Source organism: Microtus oregoni, unplaced genomic scaffold, assembly GCF_018167655.1.
Source record: "Microtus oregoni isolate MIOR12 unplaced genomic scaffold, Mior012 000031F_ref0000149, whole genome shotgun sequence".
Classification (NCBI taxonomy): Eukaryota; Metazoa; Chordata; class Mammalia; order Rodentia; family Cricetidae; genus Microtus; species Microtus oregoni.
Genome location: NW_024543090.1, coordinates 20,914,445 through 20,929,833, shown reverse-complemented (window position 1 = coordinate 20,929,833; position 15,389 = coordinate 20,914,445). Strand labels below are relative to the sequence as shown.

Genomic DNA, 15,389 nt, shown 5'->3' with positions numbered 1-15,389 from the left:
AGCAGAGTCAGCTCTGTCCTGAGGATGGACCCAGGTCCTCTGGCTGGGAGCTCATCTCCTTTACCTGAGCAGCTAACTTGCTGCCTTTCCCTTCTCTATTTCTAAATTAGGCTTTTCTTTTATAAGTACATTTGTGTGGAGGCACACGCTTGCCGAGCCATCTCACTGGTACCTGCTTCCATTTTTGAGAGGCCCAACATAACATGCTGTTAAGAGCAGATTCAGGAATAAACCTTTCAGATTTAGACTGAGAGGTACTTAGTAGTAGTAGTAGTCTTGAACAGAAAAGTAAGGTTAAAAACAGTAACCACAGTAATGGTGAGGATTAAATGAATTAAAGAATACCGGAACAAACCGGGCAGTGGTGGCGCATGCCTTTAATCCCAGCATTTAGGAGGCAGGCAGGTGGATCCCTGTGAGTTCGAGGCCAACCTGGTCTACAAGAGCTAGTTCCAGGACAAGGTACAGAGAAACCTGTCTCAAAAAACAAACAAGCAATAACAACAACAACAACAAAAAAGAATACTGTTTAATGCACACTGGTGTTTGCCTGCATGTATGTCTGTGTGAGGGTCAGATCCCCTGGAACTGTTGTTGGTGCTGGCAATTGAACCCAGGTCCTCTAGAAGAGCAGTCAGTGCTCCTAACTGCTGAGCCATCTCTCCAACCCGTTTAGAATCTTAACAGAAACTAAGGATCAGGTCTTTCTTTGGATCTCCAGCTTCCAAATACAGAGACTTGTTCCCGACTAACTCTTATAACTTAACCCTTTTATCTATGTTCTGCCACATGGCCTGTTACTTCTCAGTACCTACTTCCTGTGTCTGCCTGATTCTTCCCTTTTCTCTCTCCCTAGAAGTCCCGCCTATCCTCTCCTGCCTTGCTATTAACAATTCAGATCTTTACTAAACCAATCAGAAAGTGCCTTAGCAGAGATGCATCTTCACAGTGTACAAAAAGATTATCCCACAACAAAGTATTTGAATGAAGCATGAGGTGGTCTTTAAAAGGAAAATAAGTTAAAATGTGATGTTCCTTCTCTTCTGATGATTATGTTACCACTTGGCAACAGACCAGAAACCACTACACCTAAGGTAGTAAGAAATCCAGAAAAAAATAAAAATGGAGGTGGTGATATACACCTTCAATCCTGCACTCATAAGAAAGAGAGTCTCTGTGAATTCAAGGCCAAGGTGTTTGTCTCAATCCCTCCCCCAAAGAAATGGTACCAGAAAGACACCTAAAGCCTACTTAAGCCTTCTTTTCCCAGTATAACTTACATTATCTGAAATCACCCATTTCAAAGGAACAGCACACAATGAAATTTCAGTGCATTCTCAGCTCATGCTTTATTGCTAAAAACATATACATACAGGTGCAGTTTCACACTCACAACAGTTCCTTTTCCAAAGAGTCAAGATTTGTTCACAACTCCCAAGGATGCATAGATTGAGAAGCTGCCTTTTGAAGGGCAGCTCTTTCCACATCGCCTCACACACCAGTGGAGCAATGGGGGTACGGCACATGGAAGAGCGAGCGAACAGCAACACCTGTGCCTGAAGGGCAGATGCATCACTCTCCAGTAGATTACTTGAGTATTCTTAATCCTTTTTAATTATAGGGATGGGTGGTTTATGGTTAATGCCCAGACTAGTAACATGCTGACAGAGTATCTGTCTGATCCTTGGGATAAGGTATCAGTGCTGAGGACTGGCCCCAGTGTTCAAGAGCTATATCCAATGCAAAAAACAAAACAAAACCACATTTAAATTAAGGACACAGAACACCATTACCAAAGGTATCAAAACTGTTTTGTAAATCATCAGTAATCATACCCATAGTCTGACTTTAAAGGTGTTTATAAGTCTGAGCTCTACCAAATACACAGTTAATTTTCCTGTGTGATGTTTTAATTTATTTTAGTGGACTATTAGGAAGAGTGTTAGAATTAAAAACTCTGACCTTACATCTTTACTGGCCGGCAGATATATCAGTAAGTGCAAAGAACATTTCTATTCGGGACACATTACACACCTCAATTCTTGTATTCTGGTGGGAGGCAAACACCACACTGACAACTCTAATCCAGTTCTGAATGATGGAAATTACCATCCTAGGTGACATCCATAGCAAAGCACCACAGCACACGTTAAAGTAAATTTCCATCATAGAACATGTAAATTGGAGTAAACTCAGTGAAACAGTTTTATTTTAATTTAGGTCTTTCACACATTATAAATACTCATTATTTGTCAAAACTATTTGTTACTTGGATCATTCCCAAGTCAAGAAATCTAAGAAATTCTTATGTGACCACCATGGTTTTTGGTAGTGCTGGCAACTGAACCCATTTTCTCAGGTAGATGCTCTCCCACCAGTTCACACTTCTGCTCCTTTTACTGCTATCACAAACCAATGTCTTTTCACCCATAAATGTCTTTTTTTGGAAGAAGAGAAACTTTTCCTGCTCATCAGGAACCAAAAGTTTTAGGCAAGATCCACACGTTGACCAACTCATCTAAAGTAAAACTCTAGCTCAACAGTTGCAGATACAGGAATGGCAGTACTTCTGTAACTCTGGAGTCCCTCTTAGTGCTGGGTCCCTTCCAGAACAGACGCCTCACTGCTGAAAAATGCAAGTATGTGCACACTGATACTATACACCTCCAAGATACTAATTTGTGAAGGAGTCCAGCTATGGCACTCAGGCTGGCTTCTGCCTGTTCAGGGACTACAGAGCATATGTCTGGCTTAATCTATAGTTTTAAGAAACACCAAACTAAGTCTATATAAACCTAATCAGACAAGTCCCACAGCTAGTTGTTTTGCACACTGAACACTTATTTCTGAAGTAAGGTGACCCTATTTAGGTTATTTCCCGACTCTTCTAAAAGCCTGCACCATCCTGTTTATAGCATCTTATTCAACATGCTCAGTTTATCTTTTATTTGCAAACATGCTTGGGAATAAATAGAGCTAGGAAACAGTGAGCACTGCTTGCTGTATTCCTAACAGTTTGAATGTCTTAAGATTGCCCCTTATTTATCTTGTACTTCCCATTTTTCAAGGGAAGACAATCTATAATTAGAAAATAATTCAAATAAAACCAAGCTATTGGTTTAAGAATCTATTGCTTCATTATTGATAAACGCATGTAGAAAATTGCTAGTAACTACCTAAAAATGAAAAACTTCAACCATGCATTAGAATGCTAGCATTCTAAAATCAGTTATGGGCCTGCTACTATTGCTTATACTTTTGACCAGGCCTGGCTTTAATAAACATGCAAACCCTTTGATTCAGAACTGTGGGAAAAGCAATGATACATGCAAAACTTCAACTGAATATGTCAGTCAAATTCCTCAGAGATGCAGTCAGGTACTACATCTACTACAATGCTGCTTTAAAACAGAAACAAGTCATATACAAAAAGACTAAACTTAAGACTTCTATTCAGTTCTAAAAGGCTTAGCTAGAAATCCTGGCCCTTTGAGGGTAAAGAATAAGTTTAAAGCCCTGGGAAAAAGAACCGAGGTGACTGTCTATACAGAGCAGAAAGTTTTGTTGACCACTTACTGAGAGCTATAGGGGTAGTGAGGATACTTAGGCAGAATGGTTTCTTTTCTGATTCACATTAATGAACAGCTCCCCGGGGAAAGTTAGGAGCAGAGTTACAACAATGTAAACTCAAGCAGTAATGCCCTGAAATTTAGCATAGCCCTCTGCATTTTAAAACTCTTGGCCAAGGGGTTCTTCCAAAATGGTATAATTAATAGCCAAGCGATGTTCTAAATAAATTAGAGACAGTTTGCTTGCACCTACAGCACCATGAGAATGTAAACTCCTGAAGGCTAGGGGGGTCTCTTCATATTTTGCATATCACAGGTACATAAAGAGTAAACAAGAGACTATAGGAAGATTGAATACTAATTAACCACATTCTTTGAGACGACAAAATCTCGTAACATAGTTTTACACTTAGAACATGGCTGTTAAGGGTAATCTCTGATGTAACTGAATGAAGCCATGTCTCCATGATCATGCAGCTGTCTTAATATTGCTTGGTTGTCCCATAACCTAACATGGACAGTACAGGACATTTAAAGAGAAACTATGCTCAGTATAGCCTTTTCCCCTACCCTTAGGCTTGTAATAAAATAATTCATTAGAGTCTGAGATCTACAAAACTACTCCTTTACTTTTTTCCCCTGGGAAAACAAAGGAACCCAGTCCTAGATCTTTTCAGATGTTCAAGTGGCCACAATGGACATGAGGTAAAGGAAGGGAGGAGTCAGCCCAGTTCCACTCTTACGTCTTGATGTGAGCTGTGGGAGTCCTCAAATCAAGAAAGAATGAGTTTGCTGGGTTTTCCTTGTTAAAAAATATGCAGTCGCACACAGGCCATAGCTTCATCACATACATATATAAGACATACAGATAAATCCAGTCTGGGGACTGCCCAGCCATTTTGTTTACCTTTAATTCCTAACTTCCTTGATCCCAAGTACAAAGAAAAGCCAGCAAGTTCTGGAAGCGCTCCACTCTGCCCCCCTCCCCCAACCACACAAAAACAAACTTTTCTTTTTGATAGAGCAGCTAGGAATGCAATGAACAAATGTTACAAAGCATACGTCATCCCACACAGTAAGTGACTGTTAATGAAGGTGGTTTCATTGGGACTGGAGAAGCACATCTGCTTCCAGATTAAGCACTAGATGTAAACTCTGGGAAAACTGTCTTTAACGCACATGAAAGTTGATATTTTTCACGCAAATATATTCATATACATATATTCATAGTTTAAATGCTTTTAAACCTAGGACTTTTTTCCTTTTGTGGACTCTGTAAGACTGCAGAGGCTCACAAACTCAAATATTAATCACTCAATCATGCAGCTTTGTGAACACAATTTACTATACACGCAAAACTGTTATTGCTACTAAGTTCCAACTCTTCAACATTTTTAGTTCATTTATGGCTTTTATTTTTTGCAATAGGAAATATTCTTTCCTATATACTGTGCTACTCTATATGCATTAATTTTTCAAGACACCCCCCCCTCCCGTTTCTTAAATTTAAATGGTTTTCAAAAGCTAACCACCACTTGATATTCTACAAGGATCTATTCCTGGGTCCCTGGATAGGTAATACTAGATTCATACCTAGTTTGTGTGGGGAAAAAAAGTCCCATTAAAAAGTTTTACGTTTTCTATCATACCAATATAATACAATTAATAAGTCCTAGGTTCTCTTTTCTTTCCTTCTTTTGGTTTTCTGAGATAGGATCTCATGTAGCTCAGGCTGAACTCCAGCTCACTATGTAGCAAAGGATTACCTTGAACCCCTGATCTTGCCTCCGTGTCCCAAATGCTGGGATTACAGGCATGCACCACCACACCTGGCGGGACTCTAATTCTAAAGTTAAAATAACCACACCCCTCCCCCCCAAAAAGAACCCTCGACACTCATAAAACTGTTACTTCCAAGTTTCCTAGGCAGCTTTTAGAGGTAGGAATTCCATTTTACAGAGAACTTTCTTTTTCAAAACAAAGCAACTACTTTATTTCCATAAGGAAAGTAGAAAAAAAGCCTAAAGTTCAGGATACTCCAAACTGCTGACAAGGTTCTGCAATTAGCACACATGCTGCAAACAGGAAAGGAAACGGCCACAAATTAATCATTCCAAAGCAATTAGCACAGCATCTTGGACATGCGAAGTAGAAAATAATTCTCTGGACACAAAATAGGGAAAATGAATCCAAGACATACAATACGACGATAATATAAGAACAAGCTAGCTTCAAACTGAGAGAGCAAGACAATCATGGGATGAGGCCATGCTTTGAGGACTGAAAAGCTACAAAGGCAGTTATTTCTAGATACCTCGTGAAAGGCTAACATTTCCCCGCGCACAATGTTTTTCAATGTGAACCCACATTTCTGTTCAGACATTAGTTGTTTTGGCCTTTATCTCCTATCCCCAGGGAAAATACATTATTTTCATACATGGGAAAAGCAAAGGTCTAGGATTTTCCACTCTTTTTACACTATTAGCTATTATCAATATTTCATCCTGAAGTTTAAAAATGATACTAAATTCATGCACTAACCCCTAACATGGCACTACAATATGCTACCAAACACTACTGCTTACAAAACTATACACATCTCAAAATGGAAGACATTGGTGATTTTGTTGTTCTTTAACGACTTGTAACACTCGTCCACAAGTATTAAAATATACACATATATATATATATATATTTATATTGCACATATCCCGTTTTTGTTTAGTAACTCCAAAAGAAAAACTGCCAGCTCACATGGAGAAGGGAGGAGGCATGGCTACAGATGGAAGCACAGCTCTAAAATGGTAGTTTTTGCTGCTATTAAGAAAACCCAAGCAAGACTATAAAATGGAAATGTACCACACACCAGGTAACTACAGCTGCAATGTCCCCAGGCTGAAAATGCCATCTGGTGCTAACAATGCAGGACACAAGAGCATCTTTGACAAAGTGCACTCAACATTTGGAGGTTTAGGCTACAAACCTGAAGCATCTGGAGCAAAGGTGACATCGCCTTTGTGGTGAAAGCCCTGCCTGTGGGCCTTACCCCACAAAGTTGCCCAAAAGCAAGGTGTAGGAGGAATCAGGCATCTGTGAGATGCTCTCAGTCACCAGCTGGCTTCCATTTCTTCTAAATGAAAACATAAGTGGCTGGAGTACTTAAAGAGAAAAATTGAGGTTATATTTTTGCTTCATTTTTATACCGGGTCTGTCATTGAGGCTGGCCTTGATCTTGTGGCCAATCCTCCTGCCTCAACACCCAAAATACTGTGGCTCAAAGGTGCGGGATACCAAGTCCAGCAATCTAGGTTACCTTTAACTCTTTTCTCTAGAGCTTTATCATTGTTTGATCTCACTAAAAAGTTATTTATAAACTGGGTGGTGGTGACGCAGGCCTTTAATCTCAGCACTCGGGAGGCAGGGGCAGGTGGATCTCTGTGAGTTCGAGACCAGCCTGGTCTACAGAGCTAGTTCCAGGACAGGCTCCAAAGCTACACAGAAACCCTGATTCAAAAAACTAAAAGAAAAAAGTTATTTATAATAAGTGTTTTATGAAAAAGCTTTCAGTATAAATTCAAATTTGTTGTCCAATTTGACTAGCCATTAGATTGTTCAACATTTCCTACTTTTGATCATTTCTATGACTCAAATTCACAACACTGAGAAATGGTTCCAGAAATCAGCTCTAACAGCACCTGTTTCTAAGTTATCTTGCAAGTTTAAAATTCCTTCTCTACTGGCAACCACTGCAAACAACAGTTCCCTCCCTTGTAAAAGCCTGGCATCCCATAAAATGGACTTCTTTGATTTGGAAGCAAAGAGAAGTTTTCATGATGGTTCCTCATAACTGTTAGTTAAAGGAAAAAACAAACATGTATCATTTCTTATGGGAACTAGTTTTCTTGAGGTCTCTCCATCCCCGAACCTGAATTTCCTTTAAATCTACAGTGACTGGCAACAAGATCCATACTTTTTATTGGACCTGCTTTTATTTGAAGTTTTGTTCAGATCCTGAATTTCTTCTAAGAATATAGTGAACTGACCATAGGACTGGAAACATTGCTTCTGAGGTCCATTTTCTGGTAAGAAAGTTCAATTCAAACTGGGAAAATTTACCTGAGTCCCAGAATTTCAGCCTAAAGTTATCGCCTAGAAAAATAAATGTCTAAGTACCCATCTTGGGATGAAGGAAAAGTTATTTATGCTTTTATAAAAATGCAAGTACATAATTTAAAAATGCTGAAATGTCAGATGATGCTACATAAGACATTGTTGCTTCTTTTTCTTAGAAGAAAGGATTTATAAGCCGAGTTATTTTTCCTTCACTCCTGAATACCCCAAGTTGAAGGCAAGTGACACTATCCAGGTCCATCACATAACACACATGCCATTTTCTTTCCAGTCACAGTCACATGGAAAACCAAAGTCTCATTGATACATGTGATCCCACAAGAATACAACCTCGAGAAACAAAAGAGTGGTGTTTTATTTTTCTTTTCTGCTGTTCTTGAGATGGAGTCTCTCCATGTGGCCCAAGCTGGACCTGGACTTCTGATCTTGCTGCCTCAGCCACCCAAGCACAGACAGCCTGAGGCAAGCATCACCCCAGCTTATTCTCTTCCCACTCGGAACTAGCCGCAGGCCCAGCTGGTCCTTCCTGAGAAGGATGAAAAAGCAAAACAGACAAAATCCAAACACTAAAGACCATCAAACTGTCCAACGCCTTTTCATAAATGACAGCTTCCTTTTCCAGGAGAAAAATCTTATTTAAAAAATGTGGTTTTATACACATAAAAATGTGAATCTGCACACAAACTGCAATGGTTTCACTCCCATATGAAACCAACCCTGATATCATTCTTGCCTTTTGCTTTTATCATACTGGAGACTTGTTTTCGTTCAGGAAATCTGTCAAAGGGTAAATCAGGATTTAGATGTTTCTTTCACCTCAAATAATAATGATATTTGGAATTTACTATTAGTCTTTACTGTGCTTATAATAGTGTTAAAACTGGCAGACTTAAAAAAAACAAAACAAAACAAAACCTGAAGTCACCCACATTTGGTATTTGATTTGTTGTTTGGAGCTTTAAAAGGAAGAGTCCACGATGCATAACCTAAGCACCTGTTCAAATTAACCATCTTCCTTCCACTTGCAAACGGTGTCTTTCTACTGAAGCCAAGTGCAACAGAATAGCCAGGCCGGTCGGTGTCCTCTTGAAGTCAGCAGGACAGCTGCACCCTTGGGCTTCTTGGTGCAGTCTCCATTCCAAACCACGGAGGTATCTGTAGAAAACATCCGCACTCCACTAGGGAAGTGGCTGGATGAAAGAACCAGGATGCCGACTGAGAAGACAACATAGAAACTCCTGGAAAACATAGCAAATTTAAAATAGGAAGATTAGGTCAGGGACCCCTATATAAACTTACTTTTAAAATCAGTATTTAAAACATACATACACATGTGCACATGAATATTTTATTATTCATGTTATATAAGTAGTTAGGTGTGCTGAATTAACTTGTATCCTGTAGTACTGAAGCTGAGGCACGGGAATTAGAGTTCAAAGCCAGGCTGAGGTAAGTAGTAAGACCATGCCATAAGCCAATGGCATCTTTTCTATCCTTTAAAAAGAAACCTTGTGAGGCTGGAGAGAGGGCTACGCGGTTAAGAACACTCGTGCCTGCAGAGGATCCTATTCATCCAGGTGGTGGACCACACAGAGGGCAGACACACAGGTAGGGAAAACATTCACACACAGATACACATAATATTTTGGTTTTTCTCCTCTCCTCTCCTCTCCTCTCCTCTCCTCCCCTCCCCTCCCCTCCCCTCCCCTCTCCCTCCCTCCCTCCCTCCCTCCCTCCCTCTTTTTCTTTGTTTTGTTTTTCGGGACAGGGTTTCTCTGTAGCTTTGGAGCCTGTCCTGGAACACTCTGTAGACCAGGCTGGCCTCGAACTAACAGAGATCCGCCTGTCTCTGCCTCCCAAGTGCTGGGATTAAAGGCATGCGCCACCACCACCCAGCTGTTTTTTGTTTGTTTGTTTGTTTTGAGACAGGGTTTTTCTGTATAGCCTTAGCTGCCCTAGAACTTGTTCTGTAGACCAGGCTGGCCTCAAACTCAGAGATCACCTGCCTCTACCTCCTGAGTGCTGGGATTAAAGGTGTGCACCACCACTGCCCAGCTGGTCTTTGGGTTTTATTTATTACAACAAATGTCTTGTTATATACCCCAGATTAGTTTCAAATTCAATCCTTACCTCAGTTTCCCAAATACCAAGTGCTGGGAATAAAGGGTTGTAGCCTTTTTAATATTCATCATCTGTTGAAGTTAATGGTTTAGTTTTAATTCTATCACTATAACAGTATTTGGAATGATTATCCCATTACTACTTACTTGCTATATCCTGAGTTCAGAATTCTGAGCTGAATATAAAAGCACCTACGGTCACGAAAATATTCATCCTATGTGCTAAGGTTTCTGAAAATAAAAAGAACAGAAAGATAAGTGTCTTAACTTCTTTTCTATTGCTGTGATAAGACACCATGACTAATGCAATACATAGAAGAAATCATTTAATTGGGCTTTAATTCCAGAGCGTGAGAGTCCATGATAGCAGAGAAAAAGCATGGTAGTAGGAACAGGTGAGCTCACATCTCTAACAGCAAGGAGGCAGAGACCCAACAGGAAAGACTTGGGTCTTTTGGCCCTCAAAGCATGACCCTTGTGATACACACCTCTAACAAGGTCATACCTCCTAATCCTTCCCAAACAGTTCTACCAACTTGGGACCAAGAATTCAAACATATGAGTCAATGGGGGCCATTCTCATTGAACCACCGAAGCACCCTCCACTAGTACTACAAGCATTACTATGCAATGATATTCCAACTCAACCATTCTAAGAAAAATGCACTCATAAGTATTCTAAAAGAATAACCAGGGCTGGAGAGGTGGCTCAGAGGTTAAGATCACTACTGTTCTTCCGAAGGTCCTGAGTTCAATTCCCAGCAACCACATGGTGGCTCACAACCATCTGTAATGAGATCTGAATCTCTATTCTGGCCAGGAGGTGTACATACAGGCAGAATACTGTATACATAATAAATAATAATGAAAACATTAAAAGAATAACCATAAAGTCACTTTCTGTCTGCCTACATTGGAACTAATGTTTAAAAACATCAACCTTTTTGGGGAAGTAGTTCTGAAGCTTTTATGCAACACTGTTCTCTTAGAATTTATGATACTATGGAGTTATTTTGGAGGAGGGAAAAAAGTGTAATTGTGCATAAAACTTCCAGCAGTGTATAGTCACCTAGATAGGACTTTTGCTTTTATTGCAAATACACTTCTCTTTTTAAGATGGGGAAGAATGTTATATTCCTTTCCTCTGGTTGATACTTTCTTCTTCTTCTTCTTCTTCTTCTTCTTCTTCTTGTGGATCAGATTTAAAAAAGCAAAACTACTGCCAAAGGTGAGGGTTTGTTTTTGTTGCTTTTTTTCTAAGCAAGTGTTTCTTTATTGCTGTCAGCTCTGCTAAATCTAGGGCTAACAAAAAACATATTATCTATCAAAAAAGGTCACTCACATTATGATACTTGAACTGGCTCCCACTAATGTGCCAGTTTGTTTATATTTTGGTTTTTTGAGACAGGGTTTCTCTGGGTAGCCTTGGCTATCTTGGAACTCACTCTGTAAACCAGGCTCACCTCAAACTCTGCCTCCTAAATTCTAGGATTAAAGGCATGTGCCACCACACCTGGCTGTGCCAGTTTAATCTTGAGACAAGGTTTTGATAGCTATATAGTTCAGGTCTGGGCCCAACAACACAACAAGCACAAGCCTCGCCAAACCAGAAATCAGAAACACAGACCTGCCTAGAATTGAACTCAAGAGCCAACAACAAAGGGGACCCACATTACAAAGGGATGCTTCATAAATTTAAAATTTAAAAAAATTAATTAAAAAAATGGTAAACCGTTTCCCTTAATTCTGGGCAAGAAATCAACAATGGTGAATTTTATTGTCAGCCGAAATTAATGCGCCATAAAGACATCATGAGGGCGTACAAGGACAACGCTGCTTACTATGGTCATAAAAGTTTGGCAGGTGCGAGTATGAGGTAAAGGTTGCAAGAGCCTATCGGTGACACAGACTCAGAAGAAAATACCAGAGGGAGCCTGTTACCGCAAATCTCAAGGTCAACGCGCTGGGGACACGAAACACCCAGAGCTGCAGCGGGCCTCATTGTTACCTTAACTGCTGACGCCCTCGGTAACAGGTCACGGTGGATTTTTAAAACAATACGGAAATAGTCTTAGAAAAATACACGGGCGATGTACACGGCGGCTTCCAGACACAGCCGGCGCGAGTGCGATCGTGGAGGACTAGGGTAAAGCACACGGCGGCCAAAGCCAAGAGCACGGAGAAGGGCGTGGAGCGCCGGGAAGGGACGGACGCCGCCACACACCCGGAGGCGGCGCGGGCCGACCCGACGCCGCGGCGAAAGGGAAGCCCTGTCTGGCCCAGGCCCCGCCGGCTCCCACGTTAGGCTCGTCGCCATCCCGTCCCGTCCCACGCCGCCCCACCAGCTGTTCGTCGTCCGAAGAACGAACGGCCTCCTTGGCTCACCTCACGCGGTCCAGCACAAGTACTCCACCTCAAGCGGGAGGCCCGCCCCGGGCCCGGAGGCCAGCTGCCCGGGAAACGCCTCACTCCGCCATCTTCGCTCCTTCTCCGATCCACCAACCCCGGGGCGGAGGCGCGAAAGGTCCCGCCCCACCTCCGAGTGCTGATTGGATAGCATCTTGCTCGCGCGCTCTCCTTCCGTCGCCGATTGGCTAGAAGGCACATCAATCAGCACGCTTCCCTCTCTGGTTCTATTTTTGTTGTTGGTGGCGCTGTATGCTTCAGGTTAAGTTAATGAGGAAAGGGGTTACTTGTAATTCACTTGAGAAAAAAAAAAAGTCCGATTGGAGGTAGGCTCACTTTTTAGTAAGATAGTGTGGCAAGGCCGAATGACTGTTGTTGGCTTTACTGTTAAAATAAACTGTTATTAGTGATTTCTGTCTTGACCTAAAAAATTTTTATCCCCGGCTTAACATTACACCCAGAGGAACAATTTTCAGGGTTTCCGTTCTTCTGATTTTGACCCATTTAAAATCTCAAAAGCCAGCTGTTTAAAGGTCAACACAAGACCGCCGTTTTCCTCACCTTTGAGGGCCTGTCCGCTGAATGAGACATGTTAAATGGCAGTTTTGTTGTTTCTTCCAACTGAAGGACTTAAAGATCCTTTAGCAATGGTTCCAGGAGAGGCTGGGAAGGCAATAGCGTTACTCGTCCATGCTATGCCAAGAGTAAGCTGTGCTTGCTAAACAGCAGGATTATTATCTACCCCATTTATTAAGTCCAAATTCCTAGGCTGAAGCATCTGTGGTAAGAGCGCTATGCCATGCACGGACAAAACATGGCTGTGCATTTCCAGAATGTCAGAGTCTATTGAATAATAATAAATTCACAAGATACATTGCTTCATTGGCTGCAACTTACCATGCATCTTGATTTCCGTTTATGGCTGGCAGGTGGCAAAGACCTCAAATTTACAATTTTACCACACTGGTTATGTCCTGCGTGCCAACTGAGCAACAATGTCCTCAGCCCAAACACTGGTTCTTCTTCCAGTGTTTACAATGTATCGGATCATCACACTTCACACAGTATTGTGTATATGTACATATGTAGGCTATAGAATGCCTACAAAGGATTACATAAGCCTCTGTGTTCAAAGCAAACTTTGTTTTACTGCGTCCAGACAGTGTTGGTACAAATGGGAAAGAGTCGTTGTAGTTAGCTAGATATTACGGAACCCAGTTAGAAGGCCACAGCCAACTGAGGCCAGCTGAAGGGTCCCGGTGAGCAGCAAAGGAGAGCGATGGTGAAGTGCACGACTGAGTAGGGACAGACGGATGTACAGACAACAGTAATTCAAATGAGCAATATCAAGCAATGGTGCCTTGATCGATTACCAAGGAATGGCAGTTGTGCTAAGCTGAAGCCCAGAGAAGTAGTCTTATCATCCTTAACTCATTTTGTCCTTCCTATTTATATGGGGTATATAGGTGAGGAATGTTCAGTAACATTCCGTAACTCCTGCCTGACTTTTCTATGTGTGTAGTGAAAACTCAGACCTTCATGCATATAACGCAAGCCCTCATCTGAGCTATAGTCTCAGCCCTTTATTTAATATTCCATATCCATGTTTATTTTATTTTTAAATATATTTTTAAATATTTATTTCATGTAAATGAATACTTCATATATACATGTACCACATGTGCACTTGTTGCCTGAGGAGGTTAGAAAAGGGTGTCAGAGCCCACGGATCTGGAGTCACAGATCACTGTGAATCATCATATCAGTATTGAGAATCACACCTGGATCCCAGCACTCGGGAGGCAGAGGTAGGCGGATCTCTGTGAGTTCGAGACCAGCCTGGTCTATAGAGCTAGTTCCAGGACAGGCTCCAAAGCCACAGAGAAACCCTGTCTCGAAAAAAAAAAAAAAAAAAAAAGAGAATCACACCTGGGTCCCTGCATGAGCAGCTCTTAACTGCCGAGCCATCTCTTCAACACATACTTTAAACTTTCAGCAATCCTCCCACCTCTGTCATCTGAATCCCAACTTATTTGGTTAAGTTTATATTTTATACTTTTCCTTTAAATTTTTACTTTTAAGAATCGGCGCTGAAGAATACCACAATCTTTTTAAAAATTATTTATTTTTATATGCATTGGTGTTTTGTTTACGTGTATGCCTGTGTAAGGCTAACAGGTACCCTGAGACAGTTGAGAGCCACCATGTGGGACTTGGGAATTGAACCTGGGTCCTCTGGAAGAGCAGTCAGTGCTCTTAACTGTTGAGCCTACCACACAGTCGTAATGACTGTACATGGCACTAAGTACTCATTGTTGATGTTGTTGTTGTTTTGAGACAGGGTTTCTCTGTGTAACCTTGGATGTTCTGGAACTCACCTTGTAGACCAGGCTGGCCTCGAACTCAGAGATCTGTCTGCCTCTGCCTCCTGAGTGCTGGGTTAAAGACGTGTGCCACCACCACCCAGCCTAAGTAACTCTTGAAATTGATTTCTCTAATATTGTTAACTCTGGTCTTCTACATTTTTACTATACAGTATTCAATTATCATCCAACTATTTTTCTTCCAATTTAACCATGTTGCTCTAATTCTAATTGTTCTTAATAATGAAAACTAGGAGTCAGCTATCAGGGATGAAAGCTCAAGGATCAGAGAAGCAGAGCAGCCAACACTAGAGAGTTCTCACCTCTACCAATGCTCAGACTGAAGGGGTGACCCTGTCTCTATGAAACCCCAGACTGCATCCATGGACTGCCTGAGCTCCTGTCTCCTCCTGCCTTATCTTATTCTTTCCACATAGCCACATTTTAACTCCAGTCTCCCCCTCCCTAGTGCTGGGATTAAAGACATGCAATCCCATGTGCTGGATCACCTTTGTGTGTTTCTCTTTTAGACAGAAATCTCATGTAGCCCTGGGTGGCTTTGATTGAACTCACAGAGATCCACCTGTCTCTGTCTCCCGAGTCTTATGTGCCACCACTGCCCGGCCTCTGTGGCTATCTAGTGGCTTAGTTCTGCATTCTGATCTTCAGGCAAGCTTTATTTGTTAGATTACAAACAATATCACTCCATACCGTGTATATACTACTATTAACATCAAGAATACTGAGCCTATGCCATTGAGCTGACACAAACATGCTTTTATTTATTCACTGTTCTTTGA

The 15,389-nt window shown here is 41.4% G+C and overlaps 1 long non-coding RNA gene across 1 annotated transcript; it reads right to left on the bottom strand.

Moving 5' to 3' along the window:
- Positions 1-1,330: 1,330 nt before the first annotated feature.
- On the bottom strand, positions 1,331-12,329 carry LOC121465833. The gene is made up of 3 exons (XR_005976684.1): positions 12,206-12,329; positions 9,968-10,051; positions 1,331-8,938 (listed from the first exon to the last, which is right to left on the bottom strand). It is a non-coding gene; the product is annotated as an uncharacterized LOC121465833 (long non-coding RNA).
- Between the last annotated feature and the right edge of the window lie 3,060 nt (positions 12,330-15,389).